Source organism: Passer domesticus, chromosome 16 (assembly GCF_036417665.1).
Source record: "Passer domesticus isolate bPasDom1 chromosome 16, bPasDom1.hap1, whole genome shotgun sequence".
NCBI lineage: Eukaryota > Metazoa > Chordata > Aves > Passeriformes > Passeridae > Passer > Passer domesticus.
The window spans coordinates 6,309,395-6,317,454 of NC_087489.1; the positions used below are offsets into that span (position 1 = coordinate 6,309,395).

General features: G+C 57.0%; 1 long non-coding RNA gene across 1 annotated transcript; it reads left to right on the forward strand.

Moving 5' to 3' along the window:
* Positions 1–1,291: 1,291 nt before the first annotated feature.
* Positions 1,292–4,998, forward strand: LOC135281837 (uncharacterized). The gene is made up of 3 exons (XR_010348299.1): positions 1,292–1,430; positions 3,319–3,380; positions 4,660–4,998. It is a non-coding gene; the product is annotated as an uncharacterized LOC135281837 (long non-coding RNA).
* The last annotated feature ends 3,062 nt before the right edge of the window (positions 4,999–8,060 follow it).

Here is an 8,060-nt window from a genome sequence, read left to right on the forward strand (position 1 = left end):
TGGCACTTCTTGTTTTTCTTCTTAGTGCTGCTCTGGTTTTAAAACCAAAAGGCTGAGATCTTCTTTATCTGGCTTGAAAATAGCTGGAACCCTCCCAGGTACTGATGTGATCGAGCAGCCAGGGAAGGTCTGTCATTCCCAAATGCTCCCTGAATGAGGGACATGGAGGAGCTGGAAAATTTGGTGTAACCTTGCTGACCCCCTTTGCTTTATGGCTTCCAGGGGGGTTTGAGGTGATTGTGGGTGTTTGGGTCCCTTGTTTTGCAGGGTGAGCTGAGGCACTGGGCTGTGTGCTGAAGGTGCCAAAACGGCTCACAGCAGTGATTGTGGTGCCTGTCCCCAGCCTTGAGCCTGCAGGGTCTGGGAGGGCACAATTCCTGCACTCTGGAGCTGTGAGCATCCCATGAGCCTCCCCCAGCCCCCTGGGTACCCGGTCAGGCTCCCAGCTGGGCTCCCTTGGCTGCCGGCAGGGTCAGGTGAGCCCAGGGGATCCAGCCCTGGGTACAGCCCTCCTCTGCCCTGGGGCTGCAGTGGGGCTCACTGGGCTCCCAGTTAGCTGGGACGGTGTGGGAGGTAACAGAGCAGGGTGTCCTTGGGGCTGGGGTCTGCCAGGTGAAAACTTCCTTCCCCTGGTATCACTGGAGTGACCTTTGCTGTAGGGATGTTCTCATACTTGGGGCTAAAACCTGTCAGTTCCTCCTCCCCGTCCTCTGTCCCACCTTGCTTGGTGCCAGTCCTGGTGCAGGTGGCGATGCCCAAAGTTCTGGTCCCTTAGGGTGCCCAAGGGACTCTTGAAGGGCTGTGTTTCACAGAATCAGAGTATGACTTGCTTTGAAAGGCACCTCAAAGTCTGATCCTCCCTCACCGCTGCCAGGGGCAGGAACAACCACTAGACCAGGATGCTTAGGGCCCTATCCACCACGGCTCTGAACACTTCCAGGATTGGAAAAACCGTAATTTCCTGGCAGAGCACCGCGACATCCCCACAGCTTCCCCCCGTTATCCCGGCTCCCGCCGTTACTCTGGTTCCACCCTGTTATCCTGCATCCCCCCCCCCATCCCTATTCCCCCCTTTATCCCGGTTCCCCCCGTTATCCCTGTTCCCCCCGTTATCCCAATTCCCCCGTTATCCCGGTTCCCCCGTTATCCCTATCTCCTCCGTTATCCCTGCTCCCCCGTTATCCCGGCCCCTCCCGGCTCGTCCCGCTCCCCGCGTGTCTGCTGCCCCCTGCTGGGCACGGCACGGCACGGCACGGCACGGCACGGCACGGCACGGCACGGCACGGCACGGCACGGCCCCGCTGCCCCGGCTCTGCCCGGCTCCCGCTGGCTCCCACCTCCAAGGGGATCTTTGGGGCCCGTCCCTGCTGGTTACAGGCTGCTGTAGGACTGCGCCCTGCGGTCTCAGTAATGGTGGTGAATCCTGCTGGGTGCGGAGTTTGTCTTTTTTCCTTTGCTTTTTTTCCCCTTTCCCCCCTTCTTCACCCCTTTTTTTCCTCCTCCTGCCTTCCCCCCTGCCCCGTTCTGCCCGTGGGGTTTGCCATGGGCAGGGGTGGATATGAGTCCCATGGATGACCCCATGGATGACCCCATGGATGTCCCCATGGATGTCCCCGGGGATGTCCCCAAGGCTCTGGAAGGTCTGGGTGCTGGGGGTGTCCCCAGTGCCAGGGGCACCCGCTGACCTGTGAGCCCTGCCCCTGAGGGCCCTGCCAGCCCTGGGCAGGGCGGTGGCTTGGGGCATTTTGCCCACTATTGGAGGGAGAAGACCTGGTTTTTAACCACAGGCTGGTTATTTTGGGGAAGAGGGGGGTGCGGAGGTGCTCTGGCTGCTCGAGGCACACGGAGGGGAACAATGGAGCCACTGTGTCAGAAAGGGCCAGCGAGGGGCTTTCAGCACGTTCCTATTCCGCTCTCAGGTATAATTACACGGGAACAAAGAGCCCTTCAAAGCCACCCTGCTCCCCCAGCCCAGCGGGGGCTGTGGGCACACACGGGGTGCGAGGGGACGGTGACCATGCATGCCCACAAAAGCAGCCCAGCGGGGCTGGTGACACCGGGCAGGGGCTTGGGGACAAACCCTGGGGGCATCCCCAGCTCCCTTGGGAGCATCCCCAGCTCCCTTGGGAGCCACAGCTGCGGTGGGGAGGAGGCTCCTCTCCCAGGGCCACACTCCTGGTGAGCACCCCAAGGCAGAAAGCAAAGAGCAAACCTCACCCTGCCTCTTGGCACCCACCCTCCTATTGCTATTCTGTTAGATATTAGGTTTATGGAGTGCCTTTCCTTCTGCCTGTGGCCAAATCTGCTGCAGGGGTGGGGGGTACCAGAGGGACAGCTGGGGCTTCACCCCTAAGCTGTCCCAGCCCAAACCAGGCAGGATTTAGCAGGATATGGGGCACGGGGTTCTTGCAGGCAGCACCACAACACAGCTGGGTGCCCCTGTGCTCCATGCAGGTACTGCACAGTCCTGCCTGCTCCTCACAGTGCTCTGAGCAAAGCCATGCCAGGGTCCTGCCAAGCCCCACAGCCCTGGGGCTGTGCATGAGCACCCAGGGGTGCTGCTCAGCTCATCCATTGGAGCTCCACCGACGCCAAATCCCCCCTGGCCTCACGGGGAGGGAGCTGTGTCCAGTCCTTTCCTTCTCAGTGCTGATCTGTTACTGCCTGCCTGGTCTGCATCCTAATTACTGCAGCAGTGCATGGAAATCAGGGCTGTGTTTTCAAGCCTAGCTGTTTATTTAAGCTGTTTAAAAAGCTACTTTCCTTCCCTAGTGGCTCCTGAGAAAACTATCCATGTGTTTCTTTTGAGAGCAGGATGAAAGGAGATTGCCAGTGCCCTCCGTCTGCCCCCCTCCCTGGATCCCCAAAGCCCCCAGCCGTGCTGCAGCGTGGGGCTGAGCACAGGGAGCCTGCCCAGCACTGACCCCCACCCCTAATCAGGGATCAAACCCCAGCTCCAGCCCTGGGGCACTGGCCCAGCACTGCAGCCCTGGGGGACACTGCTGGCCTCTGGGCTTGGGCCTTCCCTGACTTGCAGGGAGTCCAGAACTTGACAGGAATTAGCTTGTTTTCAGCTTGCTTTTAGGAAAGGAAAAAAACCAAAACCACTGACAAAAAGGAAGCCTAATTTTCCACAGGCTTTTTGGCTGCATGGGCAGGGCTGAGTGCCCAGGGCTGTGGGCACAGGAGCGTGGCAGTCTCTGCCCCTGAACTGCCCATCTCGGGCTAATCACACCCACCCTGGCACTGCTGGTGACATGGGCACCCACGGGAGCCCCGGGCTCACTCTGTCCTTGATGCTGTTTGGGTTTATTTCAGAGCCTGGCCAGCAGGGCCCCACGCCTGAGCAGTTCCTGATGCGCTTGGAGCCTCTTGAGCAGGTAATTGTAATTCCTCAGCAAGCCAGCTTGGCTTATTTTGGCCCCAGCGTAGTTTTGCATCCTGAGGCCCAGCTGGGTAATTTATAGCTCTGTCAGAAGAAGGATAAAAGCAGCACAGGGTTTCTGGGCACTGTGCAAATCTACGGCCCTGTGTGCTGGGGCCAGGAGTGCCCTTGGTGGGATGCTCAGGGACCCCACTGGGGTGTGTGGGTAGTGCTGGGACCAGGCTTGGCAGGAGAGGGATTTTATGGCTTGTGATGCAGTAACTGGCCCCTTGGCTCAGTCTGGCTGGCTGAGTCCCTTTTGTGCACTGCATCAACCCTTGGGGGCAGTTTCAAGAAAAGGTTTCTCCCTGCTCCTTTCCCCTGGCTATGGGCAGAGCAGCATCCCCACATCCCCTGAGGGCCAGGGATGCAGGTATCCACGCTGAGCAGTGTGGGCTGTGGGCCCCTGGCCCTGCTGGAGGCTGTGCCTGGGGCGTGGGGCAGGGACAGCCCCAGGAAAAGGGCTCAGGGGAGACAGGCTGCTCTCAGCGGGTGCCTGCTGCTCATCCCGGTGCAGATTCCCTGGGGATGCTGGCCTGCACTCTGTGCTGCTCCACAGGGAGCTGGCAGAATTGCCACACTCCACTCAGGGAGGGCACCAAGTCACAGCACAGCAGAGGGACCTGCCCTGGGGCTGTCCTTGCCGAGGCCAACACCTCTGGTACAGAACAGCCCCACTTTCACAGCCCCTGGCCAGCTCCCCGTTCGCCCACCCCTTCACTCAGAGGTTGCAAAACCCCACTTTAATCAGAGTTTTTCTGGTTTGTTGTTACAAATTGCCCTACAAGGGAGCCAGCCCAGCTGCCACCTCAGTGCCAAGAGTGTGTCACCAGCTCGGTGTGGCTGGGTGAGCAGGGAAGGGACATTGCCCACCCTCCACGTGTCCCACAGCTGCCCTCCCCTTTCTGAAAAACACTCAACCAAGCCGTGGGAAAACCTGCTGTGTGATTGGGGCACAATGCAGCGCAGTGGCTGTTTGGAAAGCAGCCAAAGCCTTTGACTGGGACAGAAGATGAGCCCCGGCGGTGGCCAGAGGTGCCCAGTGTGTGCCGGGCACACGGGCAGGCAGTGCCATCTCCGGGCTGGGGCTGGGCTGGCTTCACTAGATGGCAGCAGCTTCTTCCAAAACAGCCCGGGCGGGGAGGGAGACACCCAGCACGGGCCGAGCGCTCCTCTGGGATGTTGTGTCATAGCGGGAAAGCCAGGATTTCACTTTCTTCTTGATGTTTTTAAAGGTAATGCTCTCCTCTGGGACCTGAAGTGGCTGCTTGATGTGGTGGGGCTGCTGGCAGCCCCGGCTGCACCCCGGACAGTGAGAGAGGGGATCCCCATCCCTCCAAGCCTCACCATCGCCTGGAGATGCTCCTGCCACGCTGTTGCCACATTTCTCTTCACAGAGAAAAGCAAGGCACCATTCTTCCCAAGGATTTCTGAGATTCACGTTCTCTGAACCTCAGAGGAAGGGAAAACACAATGCTTGTCACCTGCTGTGCCTGTGTTGTGCCAAAGCAGAATGCAATATGGAGACTGTGTACCCAAAGTGGGGAAGTTTTATTTCCTTGGCCTATTAGAGCCAAGTGTGTGTGTGTGTCTGTGTATCTGTGTGTGTGTGTGTGTGTGTGTGTGTGTGTGTGTGTCTGTGTCTGTGTGTCTGTGTGTGTGTGTGTGTGTGTGTCTGTGTCTGTGTGTGTGTGTCTGTGTGTGTCTGTGTGTCTGTGTGTGTATCTGTGTGAGTGTGTGTGTGTGTCTGTGTCTGTGTGTGTGTGTGTGTGTGTGTGTGTCTGTGTCTGTGTGTGTGTGTCTGTGTGTCTGTGTGTGTGTGTGTCTGTGTGTGTCTGTGTGTCTGTGTGTCTGTGTGTGTATCTGTGTGAGTGTGTGTGTGTGTCTGTGTCTGTGTGTGTGTGTGTGTGTGTGTGTGTCTGTGTCTGTGTGTGTGTGTGTGTCTGTGTGTCTGTGTGTGTGTGTGTATGTGTGTGTGTGTGTGTGTGTGTGTCTGTGTCTGTGTGTGTGTGTGTCTGTGTGTGTGTCTGTGTCTGTGTGTGTGTGTGTGTCTGTGTGTCTGTGTGTGTGTGTGTCTGTGTCTGTGTGTCTGTGTGTGTGTGTGTGTCTGTGTCTGTGTGTGTCTGTGTGTGTGTGTGTGTCAGAATGTCAGCTGACAGTCACGGGAGTACCAGAGATGAGTGCAGGTCTGTGCAGTTGTGTGCAGAGTGAGAGCTTGGCAGATTCAGTTTAGATGCAATGTATGTAATACAGTATAATAAAGTAATTAATTAGCCTTCTGATAAGATGGAGTAAGCTGCATCATTCTCCCCCCTTTCTCTGGGGCACCCTTGCTTCAATACCACATGGATTATCCCGTGCATTCCTAAAGCACTTTCCTCAATCCCAGCTCTTGGAGCCACGTACAGGTTTTCTCACGCTCGATTTTATTCCCACCCGTGTTTCTGGTGCCTGGGGGACAGGCAGAAGCTGCAGGCGGAGCTCGGGAGCGCAGAACAGAGCTGTCAGACGCGTTTCCTCCCCGACACACGCTGGGTTACTGTGGGATCCGGCAGGGACAGGCGAGCGAGAACACGCAATGGCTGGCTGGCGCCTGTCCGAGACATTTGTGTTAATCAGCGATTATGCAAATAAACAGCTCTGCCACGCTCCCGGCGTGGAGCATATGCTCCTGTGGCAGGCAAGTGTCCCCTCCGGGAGCGCACAGCTCCTCGCTCCCAGGGTGGGACCGGCTGTGGAAAGCAGATTAAAGGCAGCCTGTGGGGCAAGGCAGGAGCCCCGGGAGCCCCCCCAGCCCGCCGCTGCCACCTCTCCCCTTTCCCCATGTGGCTTGAATTACCGCGGCTGTTTGCTTAATCCATCAGGCTCCAAGAATGAGCCACTCAGTGCTTTGGCCTCTCCATCCAGCAAAGTGCTGCAAACATAACAAGGCAGGCTTGTTCCAAGCCCCTGAAGTCAAGAAGTGCTCCTCTTGCCCTTTGGTGCTAAATATAACCCAGGGTGCTTTCCATTCATAAATGTGAATTATGCCCTGGCCTCTGAGGGAGGAGAGCGGGTTGAGGAGCTGAGGGCTCTGGGCACTGCTGATGCAGGCAGCAACCAAAAGGCTTCAGCCCATCCTCTCACAGCCCTGCAGCTCCTCACTGAGCAGATGGGGGAGGAAATGCTTTTGGGGGAAATGTGGGGCATCCTCTGTTTGGGTTGATTAAAGTATTTTCTTGCATCTCACCCTCAGGTGTGTTAGGGCTGGGGTGGATTTTCTGGGGAGGTGAGTGCAGGGCATGGTAAGTGTGGGCTGAGAGGGTGACCCAGCAGCAGCAGCAGCACAGGGGGAGCCCCCACTGCCCCCAAACCTAAGCTATTCCAGGATTTTCCAGAAATCAGAGCAGTAGAGCCTTGTACCACTGCTCCCAACACCTAATGAGCTCATCAGGACTTTGCCACCCGGAGGAACTTGCTTTTGGGTCCCTTGTGGATCTCCATGTGATCACCCTTCTTCTGTCCTCCAACCTTTTCCTCCAGCAGCCTTGGCTGTTGGCACGTGCTGTAACATTCTCCCAGTTTTCCCACAGCAGCTCCAGATGCAGAGATGTGTCTGCCTACAGCTTTGTACCCCCAGTGAGGTTCCTGTTTTGGGGAAGAAGGAACCCCATATCCTGGTGGAGTTTAGGGAGGTGCTGTTCCCTGGTTAGGCTGCTGGGGACCCAAGCTCTTGCGTTGCCAGGGACAGGGACAAGCTGCAGAGGGAAGGGCCAAGACTCCAGGCATGCCTGAGCATCTCCCTGCGGGGTGGTGTGAGGCTGTAAGTCCTCTGCAGCCCCAAATTCAGCACCTGGAGCCACAGTGAGGCATGGGGCGCACACAACAAGGCTGAGGATGGACTGCACGCAGGGCAGTGCTGCATTTGAAACATTCCAGATCACGGAAAACATGGAGGCAAGCCTGGTGCTGCCCATGTGTGCATCCTGGGGTGCTGCAGGCCGTGGGGGGCTGTGCTTCCCCTGCTCCCCTGCCCCGAGGTCAGGGTGGGTTGATTGCCACTGCAGTCTGGCTGCTGGGTTGCTTCAAACCCCAGCTCAGGACTGCCAAACCAGAAGGTTTCCAGGTACACCCTGGGCCTTTGGATGCCACGGAGATCTAAATAAAGCCTTTAACGCCCACTCTGCAAAATGCTCGTGTCCAGCTCCAGGAAAGCTGGCTGCTTTTTATGGCATCTAAATCAGCAGTTTGCTGCTGATGCCAGCAGTGTGTCTAATTGTGTAAAACAACAGAGCTTGGCAGAGCCAGGCCAGCTAGGGAGGAGCTGGGTTTCACACTGAAGTTTTTTCTCTCTTTTTCCCTTTTTCTTCTTAAATAACCCCATTTGGGCCTCCAATAAAAAACCAAAACATCTGGTGCTGGGTATTTGGCTGCTGGGAAGCAGCTCCTGCTGAGCTGAAAAGCATAGCAGCGATGCAGGGATTCCTGGTATGGATCAGTAACACTTAAGGTCGCATTTGGGCATTATTCCTGTCCCTCCTGGACTTTGAATGTATGGCCTGAGGACACCGAGGGAGCTGTCATGCTCTATGCCAGCACACAGGTAAATCATGCAAGTGAGTAAAAAGGCAATTGAATCAGTGAAGAGTCCTTCAAG